The sequence below is a fragment of the Petaurus breviceps genome, unplaced genomic scaffold (genome assembly GCF_028583685.1).
Source record: "Petaurus breviceps papuanus isolate PSGF00001 unplaced genomic scaffold, PetGlider_PUasm1.0 90779, whole genome shotgun sequence".
In the NCBI taxonomy this organism is placed as follows: Eukaryota; Metazoa; Chordata; class Mammalia; order Diprotodontia; family Petauridae; genus Petaurus; species Petaurus breviceps.
The window spans coordinates 717184-735230 of NW_027187344.1; the positions used below are offsets into that span (position 1 = coordinate 717184).

Genomic DNA, 18047 nt, shown 5'->3' on the forward strand with positions numbered 1-18047 from the left:
TCTCTCTCTCTCTCTCTCTCTCTCTCTCTCTCTCTCTCTCTCTCTCTTTCTCTCTCTGTTTCTGTCTCTTCTTCCTGTCTCTCCCTTTCTGGGTCTTTCTCTCCCTCTTTCCATCTGTCTCTTTGTGTGTCTCTCTCCCCCCTTTCACTCATCACTTTCTCTGTCCCTTTGTCTCTCTCCCTTTTTACTCTCTTCTTCCTCACTCCCTGGCTCTCAATACTTTTCCTTTTCCCCTTCCTCACCTTAGACTTCCTCCTCCTTCTCTCTCTCCCCCACCATAAGATCATTTATTTAGAGCTGGAAGGGACCCTTGAGGTCATTTAATTTAACCCACTCATTTTACAAATGAGAAAAGGTGAGTCTCAGAGAAGCTAGGTGACTATCTCTCTGTCTGACTATTCATTTCTCTTTTTGTCTCTCTCTAGGATCCCAGGATCTTAGGGATGATCCAATCCACTCCTTCATTTAACGGATGAGGAAACTGAAGCACAAAGCAGTTAAGTAACTGTTAGCTCAGGGTCAAAGTCTTTGGGGTGAGATTTGGACTCAGGTCTTCTTGACTTCTCCCTCCGTTAGTCCGTCTCCTTCCCTTCTTCAGCAGCTCATCATTTCACTAGGCACACTCTGCATCTCTTTTATTATCTCCTCTTACTTGTGAATATAAGACAGTACCGGGTCTTTTGTGAATACTGGGGAGGGTCAGGTCTCCCTTCCTGTGAATTGGGGGACCAGGCATGGGTATCACAAAAGAAAATGATAGGATCATATTTTTGAAGCTGGAAGAGACTCACAGGACATCTAATCCAACCTCCTCATTTTTCACAGATGAGAAAACTGATGTCCATCAAGATTCATTGACTTGCTCAAAAGGAGAGTGTTGCTGGAGAAGAAGCTTCCTAGCCCCAAAGACCAGCTTCCCTGTTCAGTCCTAGTAATTCCACAAGATGGAATCATGGGCAGAAAGAATGCTATCAGTCTGCTAAGTGCTTGGCACAGTGAGCCCTGGAGCAAGCATACAGAATATGATTGTACCGTCATCCCATAATTACAGCGATTACCTGATGTCCTTACCCAGGATGTATACACTTACACTGCAGTGTTATTAAAACCTGCTGGAAAAAACAACAATCCCATGTACAAACGTTTCACCTGTGAGTGTATTGTGCTTGGCCTGTTACCAACTCTAGACAGAAACTTAGCTGGTTTCATTATCTACCTCTGGGAGGAGAAGGGGGTGGGAGGTTGGTGCATGAGTTGGGGGAGGCTGGTAGCTATGCCCAAAACCTCATCCCAGGACACTGGGCCAGCTTATGACCTCCTCCTCTCTCCTCTACAGAAGGTACTCAGGGGAAGCTTTTTACTGGACATTACCACAGGGATCCAGTAGTGAGTTTGAGTGTGACTTCCGTTAAGGGGATGAGGAGTAAAGAAGGTGGTTAAGAAGTGTGTTCTGGAAAACTTAAAAAAACGGGGCCCTTAGACCTTCCTTCTTCTTACACGTGTGTTTGGAGACACTTGAGTGAGTCAGGACACCCAATTTTGAGGCTCAGTTCTTTGGGCAAGCCACTTCCTTCTTCTGAATCCTTAAAAATACAGGTGTTAGACTTGACATCACATAAAACTCTTAGATCTAACCTTTGGTTCTCTGTAATGGAACCAAAGCAAAACAGAGAATAATTGCATTTTAAGTCTTTCATGAAGCACTTGTTTTATACCTGGCCCTGTGGTTCCTCCCCAAGGAGCTCAAGTCTAGCTGCAGAGACAAAGACACATACACACACACACACACACACACACACACAAGTGAAACAGCTGAGTAGTGATACAGGGCAGGATACAGATTACATGCTGGAGTGTGGAGTGTGTGGGGCACATAGTAAGGTTTGAAAGGATGATGAGGTTTTACTGATTGGGTGCAAAAGGAGAAGACTTCTTAGAAGTGATACACCTTGATAGATGGATAGGATTTAGACTGGCAGAGGAGAGGGGAGCTTTCAGGAGATCCCAGGCAACAAAGGTAGCCCGAAGTACCATTTACTCTCATTCTATACCCAGTGGGGCCATGGGAGTTGGTAGAGAGTCATTTATATGCTAGGAGTCTTAGAGGATCAGCTGGAAGCCAAGGCACAGAGACCTTTCCTATTCAAATGAGCTTTCTCTCCCTCCCTCAGGCCTTCACTACAATTCACTCGCTTCTCTTTTTCTCTCCTCTGGTCTATTCAGAATGAAAAAGTGCCCTCCCCTTACATCTTGCATCAATGCCTGTTCTGCTACCCCATGTGTTCCAAACTGTGCCAGTCCTGGGCTGGGGTGGGTGCTGGCCACAGAAATCACCAGCCTGGAGAAACAATACAGCTCCCCTCAGAGCTGGGACCCTCCTCCAGTGGGTGCCCAAAAGACGAAATTTTGAGGATGACACAGCACATGTGGACTTACTTGGCCAATGTGGACTTAACCAGACACAGCCTTCTTCCCACCCCCATCTTGTCATGCCTACTGATATATTTATCTCTGTCTGAAGGTTTCTCCCTTATGCCCAGACAGACTTTCCATTGGTTTATACAATTACAGAATAGCTTTCCCTGCAAAGCCCTAACTGCTGGCCACAGAGGAGTTCTGAGAACTTTTGATGGTCAGGCTTTTAGAGTCATGTGACAAGAGGCTAACACGTGATTGGACGGCTGGAACTGCATCCTTCACTATTCAATAGTGGGTCAGGGAGTCCTTTCTCCTCCCTAACAATCTCATCCCTAACACTCACTCACTCCCATTCCACTGAGGCCAATAAGTCAAACCTAGCAGATGCTCCCTAAATTCCTTCAAACCAGCACAGCATTCTGTAGAAAATGCTTCTGCTTCTCAGTGCTAACCTTGAGCTCAAAATTCTCCTTAGAAGGTTCTCTCTGCTCAGGATTCTATGGGCGTATGATGGCATGCAAGAGTCATACCTTCTCTCTCTTCATCAGTGCCCATATTTAATTCACAGAGTCATCCAATTTGTATACAGAAACCATTCTTTAGAATAATCTTTTCTGGATTATTTTAATCCCCTGCTCAAAAAACTTACAATGGCTCCCCACTGACACAGAATGGAGACCAACTTTCTCACTGTGGCATTTAAGACCCTCTGTGTCCTGGCTTTAATCTACCCCTAGAGCTTTATTTCTCATTATTCCCCTACACGAATCCTTTGTTCTAGCCAGGTAGGTCTCCTCACTACACCTTGTCCATGCCTGCTTCTGTGTTTTCTCTCGTGCTGTTTCTACTATCTGCAATATTCTCCCTTTCCCCTCTAATCTATATAACTCCCACTCATTCTTCAAAACCCAACTTTTCTCCATGAAATTTCCTTTAATTTCTCCCCTTCCCCTCCCCATCACCATTAGAACACTTTTTACCTTCTTTGAATTTCTTTAGAATTTACTAACATATAAAGTTAGTTAACTGTATGAAGACCTGAGTTCAAATTTGACTTCCAGATGCTAATTTAGCTGTGTCAATCTGGGCAAGTCACTTAATTTCAGTTTTTGTCTCAGTTTATTCAACTGTAAAATGGGAATAATAGCATCACCTACTTGTCAGGGTTGTTGTGAGAACAAGTGATAAAATATTTATAAATGCTTATCACAGTGCCTGGCACTTCATCGGCATTATATAAATGTTTATTTCCTTCCCTTTCCTCTTTTCTCCCCAATCACAATGTGATCTCCTTAAGGGCAAGAACTCAGTCTTAACATCTCTTTGAAGTCTCCATAGCACTGAGCATAGAGTGAGGTATATAGTGGGTATTCAGTAAACATATGTCCAATAGTTATGCGGGAATTTCATACATATACTACTTGCTGGAGGAAGCAGAACATCGTATGATTGAATGTAAGACTGCTTCCTTTTGACTTCAAGAGATCCTAGATTTCATACAAATCTCCCTCTCTATACCTTTCAGGGAGTTGGTCTAATTTTGTCTCTGTTTCCTTCCTTCCTTCCTTCCTTCCTTCCTTCCTTCCTTCCTTCCTTCCTTCCTTCCTTCCTTCTTTCCTTCCTTCCTTCCTTCCTTCCTTCCTTCCTTCCTTCCTTCCTTCCTTCCTTCCTTCCTTTCTTCCTTCCTTCCTTCCTTCCCTTCTTCCTTCCCTTCTTTCCTTTCTTTCTATTTCTTGAGTACCCTCTGGGGCTAAGGGATATAGACAGTCTAGTACAATGGAAAGAACCCTGGATTTGGAATCCGATGACCTGCTTCTGAATTCCATCTCTGAAACTCATGACCTATGTGACTTTGGACAAGCCGTTTAACTTCTCCGAGCCTCAGTTTCCTCATCTATAAATGAGAAGGTTGAATCAAACAGCCTCTAAGCTGTAAACATCTCTATCTCTATATTTCTATGATCTTGTGACATGAATGAAACACAGGACCGGCCCACATGGAGTTTATAGTCTAATTGATATCAGAATACGCCCATTCACCAAACTTAACACAATACAAGGCAGAAAGGGATTAAGTGCCTAAGGTGAGTTTGTACGTGACAGAAAGGGAAAGGTACTAAAATACAAAAGGCTATGGAGTTTGGACTTGCAGTAGAAATAGCAGGGATGAGAAGAAGGAAGGTGGAATGTCAGAAAATGTTCTCTTCACCTAATTTTCTCCTCCCCAGGGCACGAGCATACTGTTTTTCCTCCTCCTGGCCCCCTGCAGGAGCTACAAGTGACACAGGCCCAATAGCCTAGGAAGGGGAGGGGCACTGTCACCAGGTGCCAGGATATAGATAGGGATGAAAGTCATAAATCCCCTAGAGAAGGGAGGGGCAAGGGGACTATTAAGCTATCCATCTACCTAGCTGTCCTATAAGGAAATATTAGCCCTACTATGTGTCCAGCCTGGGATCGGGAAAGGTGGGAGGTCCAGGCTCCCTAGGGCAGGACTTGGCAGCTTGGTGTGAAATACTCCATTATTGGGCCTTCCTAACACAAAAGGAAGCTGGTTTCTTTCTCCTCTTGATTCAGGAGTATCTCTAAGGAGTCCAGTGCTGGAGAGTTATTATAGCCTCTAAGTCCCTGATGCATATTTCTTTTTTTTCCCTTGATGAAGCCATGCTGGCTAATATTTATTTATCTATTTTCTAATTAATTAATTTTTAGTTTTCAGTATCTACTTCCATAAGATTTTGAGGTCTAAATTTTCTTCCCCTCCCTCCTCTGCCCCCTCCCTAAGATGGCATCCAGTCTGATATAGGTTCTATATATACATGCACATTAAACTTATTTTCACATTAGTCATGTTGTAAAGAAAAATTAGAACCAGTGGGAGGAGCCATGAGGAAGAAGAAACAAACAAACAAAAAAGAGCAAATAGTGCTTCGATCTACCTTCAGACTCCAGAGTTCTTTTTCTGGATGTGGATAGCATTTGCCATCATGAGTCTTTTGGAGTTGTCTTAGATCCTTTCATTGCTGAGAAGAGTTAAGTCCATCAAAGTTAGTCACTGGATAATGTTGCTGTTGCTGTGTACAATGTTCTCCTGGTTCTGCTCACTTTACTCAGCATCAGTTCATGTAAGCCTTTCCAGGTTTTTCTGAAGTCTACCTGCTCATAATTTCTTATGAACAATAGTATTCTATTACATTCATATACCACAACTTGTTCAGCCATTCCTCAACTGATGGGTAGCCCCTCAGTTTCTAATTCTTTGCCACCACAAAAAGAGCTGCTATAAATATTTTTGTACATGTGGATCCTTTTCCCATTTTTATAATCTCTTTGGGATACAGACCTAGAAACAGTATTGCTGGGCCAAAGGGTATGCACATTTTTATAGCCCTTTGGCCATAGTTCCAAATTGCTCTCTAGTATGGTTGGATCAGTTCACAACTCCACCAACAATGCATTAATGTTCCAATTTCCCCACATTTCTTCAACTTATCTTCATATGTAAAGTGGGGATAATAATAACACGTATCTCAGAGGGTTGTTGTGAGGATCAAATGAGACAGTATATGTAAAACTATATGTAACTATCAGCTGTTATTATTAAAGATGTAAGAACTACTTCTCAATCTCTTTTGTAGAATCATCATCTATGACCATTCCATGTACCTGGGGGCACCCCAAGATTCTGCTCTGGGGTTTCTTCTTTCCTTATATTCTCTTTTTTCTGATCTCATTGGCTCTCATGGATTCAATTATTATCTCTGTGCAGATGATTCCCAGATCTCTATATGAAGCCTCATTTTCTCTAACTGTATGTCTCATACGCATCTCAAACTCAATAGAACCTGTGAACTTTCCCCCTACACTCACTCCTCTTTCCAACTTCCCCTTTCCTGACAAAAGGCAACACAATCTTTTCAGATACCCAAGTTCACAAACATAAGTTGTTCTCTACTCTTACTTCCCCTCTCCTCCAGGTTATCAGTTGTTAAGGCTTGTCAGTTTTATCTCAACAACATCTTTCACATCTGTCTCTTCTCCACTCTCAGGACATGCATTCTATGTTCATCCTTTTTGATCTGGACAGTTGCTATATACCCTTTTAATTGGTCTCCCTTTCTCTAGTCTCTTCACCTTCCAATCCATATTCCACATAACTACCAGATGGATAATGCTAAAAGATTGGCCTGACCATGTTACTCCTTTGCTTAGGAAGCTTCAATAGTTCCCTAATCCCTACAGGATAAAATACAAATGCCTCTGGTTGATATTGAAAGCCCTTCACAAAATTTCTTCAACCTAGCTTTTTCTTTCACTTTTAAAATATATTTTCTCAAAGACTATCCCCACCAGAGAATGCTTCCTTGTAAATAAAAAAAATGGTTAAACAAAACAAGTCAACACCTTGTTTGTGTCTACAAATATATGCCCCATCTCCCCTGTAGTTCACCTTTTCTTTGAGAAGAAATGGGAGACATGCTTCATTACCAGTCCTCTAAAATAAAGATTGACTATGTCAGTGAACAGAGTTCTGAGGACTTTCTATATTTTACACTATTGAGATTATTGTATAAATTGTTTTCCCAAGTTTCTTACTTCCCTCTGCATCAGTTCATACAAATCTTCCCAAGTTCCTCTGAATTCTTCACATTCATCATCATCATTATAATACTCTGCTGCATTCATATACCGAAATTTGTTGGTTGACTGACTGACCATTTTCTAATCCAAGGGGTGGTGAACCTGCAGCCTCAAGGCCACACAAGCCTCAAGTGTGGCCCTTTGACTGAATCCAACCTCTGTGTTTAATAGATACCCACTTTCCTCCCAGTTCTTAGTGATGTGATATGTAATTTTGTATACATGGGACTTTTCTCTCTTTAATCTCTTTGGCTCAGAGTATGTACATTTTAATGACATTTTTACTATAATTCTAAATTGCTTTCCAGAGTGGTTGCACCAATTCACAGCTCCACCAAAAGTGTATTAGTGTCCCAGAGTAAACCTTCAGACTTACTTCCTCCCTTGTAATCCACATTCCAGTCAACTGGGACCATTTGGTGGTCTTTATTTACAACATTGCATCTCCAAACTTTCTGCCTTTGTGGAGGCTGGCTGCTCCCCTGCTCCACCACTATGCCTGTGAGGCTTTCTTTCATTTCTGCCTCTTGGAACCTCTGACTCCCTTCAAGGTTCAGCTCAAGAAGTGCCCCTTGAAAAGGAGCAAGATAGTCCTTTTTTTATACCCACAGCTGGTAATGCTTTTCCCCAATGACTTTATATTCACTTTGTATCTATTTTACCTTTATCTGTCTGCATGCATGTTACTTCCTCCCTAGTAGAATATATGTCCCTGCAGGGCAGGGTTGATTTTGTTTTTAGTTTTTTTATAATTGGTGTCTAGCCCTGTGCCTAGCACATGGTAGGAAAGCAGCTTGGAACAAAGGACATTAGTGCTGGAAGGAACTCTAAAAAACACTGACCATTAGTATATAGAACATAAACTATCAGAAGCTGAAGGGATCCTATAAGGAAGAAAGAATGTCAGAACCAGAGGTTATGTTAGAACACAGAGCATCAGAGCTAGAAAGGGGATCCTGAGGCAAGAGAATGAAATATCAGAGCTGGAAAGAACTTTAGAACACAGGAATAGTGTGTGTGTGTGTGTGTGTGTGTGTGTGTGTGTGTGTGTGTGTGTGATATTTGTGATAGCTTGATGCATCTGTCTTAGGTTTTCCTCCCCTAGGTCTCCCACCTCCCTCACTGACTTCCTCTCCATGACCTGTCCAGCTCCCCTTTTCCAGGAATAACTACTCCAGGATTCCTATCTTGCTCTAAAGCCCAATTGGAGGAGACAGGCAGCAGAGCCTGCTTGCTACCAAATGAAATAATATTTGGAAGGTGCTTAGTACATTGTCTGGCACATACTAGGTGCCTAATAAATGCTTATTCCCTTCTCTATTACTATCCAAGGCTGGGTCTGTTTGTGCATATCTACCACACACACACACACACACACACACACACACATATATTTCACTCTAGGAGGAGAAACGAGGCAGCAGGATGACATTTTCATCATTTTGATGAGAGAAATAAAGATTTGTCAGTTATTAGAGTCCTTTTAGACTAACAGACTAAAAAGTAATGCTCTGGCATCATTCTCCCATTATCCCCCCTCTTCACATTGGCAAGCAAAATGCAGCTGCCAACCTGCCTGGGAAAGTGATCTGGGGAAACAAGTCAATTCTTGCTCATTTTAGCAGGTAGAAGAGAGCCCCCCCCTTCCCCTCCCCCACTAGAAGTCAGATGTTGCCAGTTAATTGTGGGAAGGTCCCTGGGAGAAAGATGCATGTTGAGACTAGAAGGTCTCATTACTCACACTAACAGATTTCTTTCAGGCTAGTCACTTGTCAAAGGCAAACTTGATTTAAAGAGAATGCAAATTGGCTTTCTTGAAAGTAGCTTCCCTTAGACCAGAAGCACCCCCTCTCCTCCCACATACACTTTAATTCCCTATCCCCACAAAGGGCAGAGGCCTTTAAAGTTCTTTCTCACCCACCATCACCTTGCATTTAAATCTGATATTTACAACACTCCTGTACAGTACACAGGCCTGAGCTATTATTCCCATCTTACAGGTGGAAAAACTAAAGCCCCAAGTAGTTGAAGGGATTTGTCTAAAGTCACCCTTTAGTACATTTGTGAGCACAATTTCATCCAGGGACACCAGGGCCCTAGCTCCCCTCTCAATTCCTTACATTTTTATATGCCTCAGAGATGTATCTGGGAACCCATTTAGTGTATAATTTCTTCACATAACTAGTGAGTGGTGGAGCCAGGATTAAGACTGGGTTTCTCAAAGCCAAATCCAGTGCCCTTTTAAGCAGGATCATGCTGCCTCATGGCTTCCTCTCTCTGTAGGAGATATCCATTATACATCAGGCATAGTTACTATGATTTGGTTTCTCCTTCAAAGAACTTGAAATGGAGGGTAGAATGGTCCAAGAAGAAACCAAAAGAAAGCAAATGAACTGCCCAGTCACGTAAAACCGTTCCATGCAGCAGAGCTGGGACTGGATATCTATTGCACGGTCATATCTGGCCTGAGATGCATGGTCTCCAAAACAGGCTAATGGTCTCAGCATCCTCTTGGTTATCTTGTATTTACTGAGTATAGCCTGCATGCCCAGCCTTTAACTAGGTGCTTGGTAGTCAAAGTGTTGGAGCTCAAGGCAAGAACACCTGAATTTAAGTTCAGCCTCAGACACTTACTAGCTGGGCAAGACAACTTTTACCTAGCTCAGTTTCCTCATCTTTAAAATGGGGATAATAATACCTACCACCCAGGGTTGTTGTGGGGATCAAGTGGGATGATATTTGTAAAGTGCCTTGCAAACCTTAAAGTACATTGTAAATGCTAGCTATTATTTAGTTCCTGGCATGACTGTTGAACTGCAAGAATGGATACCAGAGTGGCCCTGGGCTTTCCGTTGCCTGATACTGACTCAGACCTCTGTGTCATCGAGTCCCTTCTCTCTCTCTCTCTCTCTCTCTCTCTCTCTCTCTCTCTCTCTCTCTGTCTCTCTCTCTCTCTGTCTCTCTCTCTCTCTCTCTCTCTTTTTTTTTGCTTTTTGGAGAGGGGAAGGCAGGGCAATTGGGGTTAAGTGACTTGCCCAAGATCATACAGCTACCGTGTTTCCCCGATAATAAGACCTATCCCGAAAATAAGCCCTCCCCTTACTGTGTAAGATTCCTCTAAAATAAGCCCTCCCCCGAAAATAAGCCCTATTGAGATTGCTACTGTAGTGAAGGTGATCCCCTGCGCTACACGCTACATTGCGGTACCCTCTGTATGCACCGTCCCCCCCCCCCTGTGAAACGCACGCCGCGCTCCGAGCTGCATCCAATCAGAGCTGCAGCAGTGAGCGCGTCATCCTGTTCTTCCCCAGTGATTTGCTTATCGAATAAAGGTACATTTTTTTGTTCACATTTACCTGTTTATTAAAATTGCTGTCAATGTTCATTAAAATAAGCCCTCCCCTGAAAATAAGCCCTCTGGTGTTTTTCTGTCCAAAAAAAATATAATAAGACAGTGTCTTATTATCGGGGAAACATGGTAGTAAGTGTTAAGTGTCTGAGGTCAAATTTGAACTCAGGTCCTCCTGACTCCAGGGCCTGTGCTCTATTCACTGTGCCACCTAGCCATCCTGAGTCCTTTCTCTTTTTCATCCCCAAGTGTAGTGGCCCATGAGGCAGAGCCCATGTGAATGACCACATAGGTGTTGGCTCATTCAGCAGGGTGCAGAGCACAGTTGCAGAATGATAAGGCAGAATTTTGGAACAGGTCAGCCATTTCACGTTGTTCTGCCACAACAAAGAGAGTAGATATAGGGGGTTCAGGCAAGCCAGGCAAGGATGAACAGACTTCAGAAGCCCAGGCCTGTGAGAATGGAGGTTGTACTACTAAGGAAATAAAAAAAAAAAAACCCCAAGGACTCCTAGAGCCTCTGGGGGCTCATGTTTTTCTTTTTCTTCTTTATCCACAGAAACTTTCTGACAATATCCCTTGTGTTTCGGGGATGGGAAGGGATTATGAAGACTTGGAGAGGGTTTGGAGATTAGGGAAATAACTGTGAGTAATGACACAGTAAACCACAAGCAGACAGGGGTGTCATCCGGGGGCTCTTTGGGCAATGACGGACCTTTCCTTTTCCTTTCCCTCCTTTGCCAGTGTGAGAACTGGGCTCATCCCTCCACTTGACCCGCTGGAACTTTGGCTCCATCTTTTCCCTTCTCTGGCTATCTTAGAATCTAGAGCGAAATCTCATTCCAAACTTTTTTTTCAGTGGGTGGCTTGGTTGGGTCACTTTTCTGCTCAAAGATCTTCAATGACTCCCCTTTGCCTAGAGGACAAATTTCAGCCTCTTGAGTCTGGTATCTGAGGTCTCCACAATTTAAGCCCATAGGGTCCCCCTGTCCCCTGCCTCCTCAATACTTAGTATTGCTAGGCCTCCTATTGTGGATGAGCTTTTTATTATTTGTATGTCTCATCTCCTCAGAACAGTGTCATGCCATGAAGGCAATGACTATAGCTTCTCCTGTCTCCCCACAAGAGCTTAGCATAAGGCTGGGCACACACTTTACTTTCCATGAGTGCTTGTTGACCCAGTGATGGATTGATCCTGGACAGACAGCCCTTGGTGTTCAGAACCTGACTAAAGACTTCAAGAATCAAATTCCCATGCTCAGAATATATTCCCACATCTAGGGTTTCATGTCCCTGGGCTTGTCTGTCCCTGTCTCTCACCACCTGCTGCCTTCAGAGCTCTCCAATGGCTGTGACAGCATCCAGTTGCTTCAGGGAATAGCTTATTGCAGCCAACTCCCTGCCTTTGGCATTTGTAGGATAAACTGCTTTTAAACTGTTAGCTAGGAGCCATGGAGAGGTCCTGGGTGGATCCCCTGGTCTTCAAATTAATTGAGAGGAAAAGGAAGGTTTAGAAGGGAGTGATGATAGCAAGGGAGGAAAGCCCAGCCCTGCTGTTCCTGGCTTCCTCCTTGGCCATGTCACTCTCATCCCAAGCTAGGAAGGGCTTTTAGATACAGAAGGACTTATATCTAAGACTGGGCCCTCTATCCTCCCACTGCAAGGACCCTGATTCAATTCAACAAGAAATTAGATCAGTGAACAAGCCTTTCCTGCCTGAGTGCCTGGTCCTGGGTCAGGAACTATGGGGAAAACAAGGAGAAAAGACATGGTTTCTGTACATCTTCTACTCTCATTGAACAGCAGAGAGATAGGATATGCTATGGAGGAGTGGATTGGGAAGTTGGAGCTGGAGAGGATTAGAGTGTATTGCATTGGGAGTCAGAAGACTTGGTTTGAAATTCTGACTCTGACACCCACCTGAATGACCTTGGACAAATAACTTAACTTCCTTGGGCCTTGGTATCCTCATCTATAAAATGAGGAGATTGGACTAGATCAGCACTTCTTCAACTGTGGGTCAAAACCCCAAATTTTGGCAAATCTGGCAGTAAAAGTTTTCTGAAAGCGCAACAACCAAAAATTAACTCAAAATCAAGTGTGATGAATCTGAGGGTTTCTGGCAGCACTTGCCCATGTTGCATCATGCCACTGTGCTGCAGCCTTGGTTCTGAACACATAGCATACACACTTTGCACTGTGCACGCCGTCACGCCATGAACACCAGTGAATGCCGCCCAAACGTGAAAAGCAGAAAAGGTTTAAGAAACCCTGGACTAGATGACCATGAAGGTCCTTCCATCTCCCAATCTAGAACTCTACAGTAAGGAAACTAAGAGGCTGTCAGGAACGGTGAGCCCAGCTGGCATCTCAGCGTCTACAGGGATGCCATCTAAGTTGGTTGAATCTTGTCCTTGCCATAGATATTAGAAATTACTAAAATACAAGTATGTTCCCCTTGCCCTCAACATTTAACTCTGGCACCATTTACTTCTTAATCAAGCTTTTATTAAGAACCTACTAAGTTCTAGGCAATATTAGGTACTATATTAGATACAAAGGTGAACATTAAATAGTCCCCCATAGCCCCCATCTTCAAGGAGCCTACATTCTATCAACATAGATTCTTGTAAGTACATACAGAAAAAGAGCAAGGTCATGTATGGGGATGGGGATGGTGCTCAGCAGAGAGTTGGAGAAAAGGTTTCATGTATTAGTGCTCAAGCTAAGTGAAGAAGGAAGCTAGGAATTCTAAGAATTAAGGGGAGAAAGGAATTGGGGACAGGTAGCCTCTATAAATTCATGGAGAAAGGAGATGGAGGACTGTTTGCAAGAAATAGGAAGAAGACTATTATTTAGATCCATCCACTTGGGCTTAGTGGCTGTCTCCATTTGTGGGTCTACAAAGGGGTGACTGTTATTTTGGCTTCTAACACTATTGATGTTTATCCTCCTAAAATGCTACCTCATAAGCTCCAATTTGTGTACTCCTTAATGATTATTTAACTTTTAGAAAAGATGTCATTTCTACCCATTGAGCACTATTTCAAGAGTCAGAGGACCTGGGTTCAAATCTCACCTTTGACGTTTACTCCCTGTATGACTTTGGAATTTACATTTACCCAAATGACTTGACCTCTCTGGATCTTAGCTTCCTCATCTCTAAAACAAAGGGTTTGGATTTGATGGTTGAGATGCATGGTGGTATAGTGGATGAGGTACTGGGCATGGAAAACAGAAGGCTGGGGTTTAGATGCCATCTTAGGCCCTCAGCTGTGGGATCCATGGTAAGTCACTTAATTTCTCCAGTCTTGGTTTTCTCATCCGCAAAATGAGGGACTTAATGTTTACTAAGATTCCTTCTAGGGGCAGCTAGGTGGTACAGTAATAGAGCAATAACCCTGGAGTCAGGAGGACCTGAGGTCAAATTTGACCTCAGATACTTAACACTTACTAGCTGTGTGACCTTGGGCAAGTCACTTAATCCCAATTGCCCTGCCCTTCCCCCTCCAACAAAGCAAAAAAAAAAAAAAAGATTCCTTCTAACTCTAAATCTATGATCCTATGAAACAATGATCCCATGTTTAGATGGCCTCTGAGTTTCCTTTCAACCCTAGATCTATGATTCTAATTGTTATTTCTGTTCAGCCATTTTTCAGTTGTTTCTGACTCTGTGAGCCCATTTAGGATTTTCTCGGCAAGGATGCTGGAGTGATTTGCCATTTCCTCTTCCAGCTCATTTTACAAATGAAAACACCAAGGCATACATGGTTAAGTGACTTGCCCAGGGTCACACAGCTAGCAAGTGCCTGTGGCTGGATTTGAACTCAGGTCTTCCTGACTCCAGGCCTGGTACCTAATCCACTCCACCACCTAGCTGCTCCATGATCCTAATACAAAGTAGTATTTAGGTGAATGCCTGGATATAATAGGCTTCCCTAAAGAGGTAAAGAGTTCTCCACCACTGGGTAAATGGAAGCTGAATAACCACTTCTTAAGGTTTCTGTGGAGGTGATTCCTGCTGAAGTATGGGTTGCTTTAGATCAGATATGTCACCACAGTCCGTGGTGGAATTGTGACCAACGACACTCTCATATGTGGTCAGAATCAGTATAAAATATAATTGAGAAATATTTAACAAAAGAAATAAAAATACAATAGAACGTTGACAATGTTACTTTGTGGTTTCTAAGTCGATATGCACTCCCAGGGATCCTTACCGATAATTTAGTGGCTCCCATTTCTAACGAATTTGACCTGACAATTCTAGACGTCCTCTGAGGTTTCCTTATGATTCTATGACTTTCTCCTGGAGGTAATGGGAGGTCATTGAAGGTTTCTGAATAAGAGATTTACATGAGCAAAAATATCCTTTAGAATAATCAGTCTGACAGTATATGCAAGACATATTGGAGAGGTAGAGACCAGAGGCAGAGAAACCCATTAAGAGTTTGTAATAATAGTCCAGGTGGGAGGTAAGGAGGGTATCTTCTACCACTCCAGAAGGGTAGATTTCTCCCTCTTTTAGCTCACTTCCTAGTGCTATGGAGCCTGCAACCTGATGGATTGTTTCACATTTTAATAAATGCCCCAACTTGTGTGACTCATGCCACCCAATCCAAGTGGTAAAGTTGTGCATTTGAACCGATAACAGCTCTGGGAATAAATGCGCTGCCAGGATTCTTGAGCCCAAGAAGGCATTTGAGATGCAGGAAATAGAGCAGAGAGCAGTGGGCAATGGAGCAGATCCTTGTCCCATGTGGGGAGGCCCTAAGCTGCCTTGGAGGGAGAGAGGGGGTGAGGAATGGGTTTGAGGTTTCAACAGCCTCTTCCAGTGCCTATAGCTTTCCTCCCCTGGCTCTGTGGGATTCCCAACCCTGTCTTCCCACCCGCCCCTAAGACAGCCTCTAATTGCTAGCCAGATTTGATTGAGGACTCCATTAGAATTCTTCCCAGGTCATTGGCATTTTGCATTGGCCATGAGGGAGGAGCCAGTCTTCAAAGTATTCAGTGAGTGCTTGCTTAACTGAGTGGGAGACATGGTCCCCACCACCCAGGAGGCTCCAGGTTTAGATGAGAGGATTTAAGAGACCATAGACAATATCTTAGAGGTCTATAAGAATCTTAAAGACAATTTAATCTAACCCTTTAGTTTTATAGAAGAGGAAACTGAGTTCCTTTGTAATAGACCTGGCATTTGAACCTAGTACCTTTGAATCCAAATCCAGAGCTCTCTTCTACAACACACTGGCCCCATCAGGTCCAACTGTTTCAGTTGTAGAAAGTCAGACACAGAAGGATTTTAAAAATTATCTAGTTTAAACCTTGATCTTATAGGTAGGGAAAAATGAGGCTCAAAGACAGGAAATAGTCTGCTCAAGTTCAGACAGTGAGTTGATCGCAGAACTCAAGCCAGTCCAGGGTTCTTTCCAGTATGCCATATTTCTTGCCTTTTGAGACCATTGTGAACTGGTCTGGTACAAGAAGGCTTCAGGTGAGACAGACAAGGCCTTGAACGATGGGCAGAATTTAGATAAGCAGAGAGGAAAGGGAAGGGTATTCTAGGGGGTAGAACTTCCTGAACAAAGTCTAGGACTTGGAAAACAATGGGACACATTTCGGAGATAGTAAGCAGTTAGGTCTGGATGGTAGACAGGGTGCCTTCTGGGAAGGAGTGAAAGCAAAGCTAGGCTGGGATCAAAACCTTCAGCCTTGAATGCCAGGCAGAGGAGTTTGCTCTTTATTTAAAGTAAGAGTGAACAGTCATTTTGTGAAATTGCGGAAGGGATGGGAAGTGGAGTACTTTGTGGAGCACAGGATCAAGAAAATGACTTAGTGCCCTGAGATTCAGGAATAACTCTTTTTTTGTTTTTAAGCTGTTCCCACTCACAGAGGGCCCAGAACTTATTCCTGGGGAGGGACCCATTGAGCACCAGACCCTCATGTGAAAGCTTCCGTGTGGCGGGATCTGAAGAAAGAGTCTAGTGGGGGTAGATATGGGGGCCCTGTCTCTATCATATCCAAAACCGCCAGCCAGCAGCATATGCTAATCGAAGCCATTGTCCCCTCTGCTGCCTCCCGCCACGACCCCCCTTCAGAAAAGGGAGAAAAAAATCTAAGCAGGCCGTTGGTATGTGGTGTGAAGAACAGCTCCAGTGAGTTTCATTCAACTCTGCTAACCTTGGCAGGCAGACCCAGGCACAGAGACAAAGAAGCCATTGTCCTGGACAATTTTGCCCTCAATTGGTCTCCCCATCAGTTTTCAGGGCCATGCAGTCCCTCTGTGATTCCTCCATGACTAACAATGTTAAACCTAGCTCCATCCACCTCCCCCTACCAGCGGGCCCAGAAAGTCCCCGGCTTTTTGTTTTTTGTTTTGTTTTATTTTGTTTTTTGGGGGCGGTGGGTGGGGGTGGTTTGAATAATAAGGGCATGTCCATTTGAAATTGGCCATAGTCTCCCCCTACTCCCATCCAAGGTGGGGGGGACGGGACCAGAGAGCCCAGCCTCCAGATTCAGTGGAATGAATGCTCTCTTTTCCACACCCTAGGCCCTTCTCCTATCAATGGAGTGACTGGGCTTCTTCTGCTAAGAGGAGGGCCTGGATGAGAGAGCAGGGCTATGGAGGATTCTGAGGTCGGGGGGGGGGGGGCAGTAAGGATGAGAAGATGGTTAAGATTAGGCTGAGGAGAGGGTGGTCATTGTGGTGAATGGCCAGCCCTCCATCTACTTGTCTCTCCCTTACCCACATCCTGGGGCTGCCCCACTGACTTTCTTGTGGCTGAAGCCCAAGGTTGATCAGGTGGCCCTTGTTTCCATCATCCTTACTACATATACACCAGGGTGAACCTGAGTGGGGCCCAGTCTCCTTCCTGAGATCGACGATATACGTTTATTAAATACCTATTTACACCCACAGTTGGTGTAAGGGATATAAAGATTAAATATAAAAAATGGGTTTGCTCTCAAAAAACCTTTCCACAGGGATTAAGCATGGAGGCTGATAGACTTGATCCAAGGACTAGGATTAAAAGGACATACTGAATAGAATGAGGAAGCCATGGCTTGGGGTAGGGAGCAAATGCAGTAGGGGACCCAGCCTGCTTGGGATGGGGGCTCCTTTATCCATTAACATTTTTATTTTGAGACTGGACCTGCTACCCTTGAGCAGAGTGGGCACCATTCCCTCTTCTCTTTCTGGCTTGGCTTGGGGAGAATGGGGGGAATAGGGAAGGTGGGATGGGGGGGTGGAAATAAAGTATGTAAAGGCTTCCAGGGAGATAGAAGACATTTCCATCAGCTACAAAGACTGGTCAATGATAGCAAGGACACCCCGACCACTTATACAGATGGCCTTAGGATACAAGGGGAGGAAGAAAGGGGTATGTGGAAAGGGAGGAGGTCTTGAGTTGCAAGGAGTGGAGAAAAGTACGGAGTTCAAAAAGACAAGAACTACAGAGGTCTGAACAGCTGTTTAGTGGTAGCATCAAATTGTGGCTTGCATGAATAAAATAAGTCTCCCCTTTCTCTCTCAAATCCCTTTTAGATTCACTGCCAAGAGGGAAAGACAATGGTAGGCAATGGTAGGGCTAGTGTGTGTGTGTGTGTGTGTGTGTGTGTGTGTGTGTGTGTGTGTGTG

At 43.8% G+C, this 18047-nt stretch overlaps 2 long non-coding RNA genes across 4 annotated transcripts in view; one reads left to right on the plus strand and one right to left on the minus strand.

The window, feature by feature from the left end:
- Positions 1–1132, plus strand: part of LOC138147216 (uncharacterized) — a 69243-nt gene extending 68111 nt beyond the window's left edge. For both annotated transcript variants that reach the window (XR_011164732.1, XR_011164731.1), the window contains exons 2-3: positions 426–496; positions 826–1132. This is a non-coding gene — a long non-coding RNA (uncharacterized lncRNA). The remainder of the gene's footprint in view (positions 1–425; positions 497–825) is intronic.
- LOC138147215 (uncharacterized) overlaps positions 1–18047 on the minus strand; it is a 45097-nt gene that overhangs the window by 14706 nt on the left and 12344 nt on the right. The window lies entirely within an intron of this gene.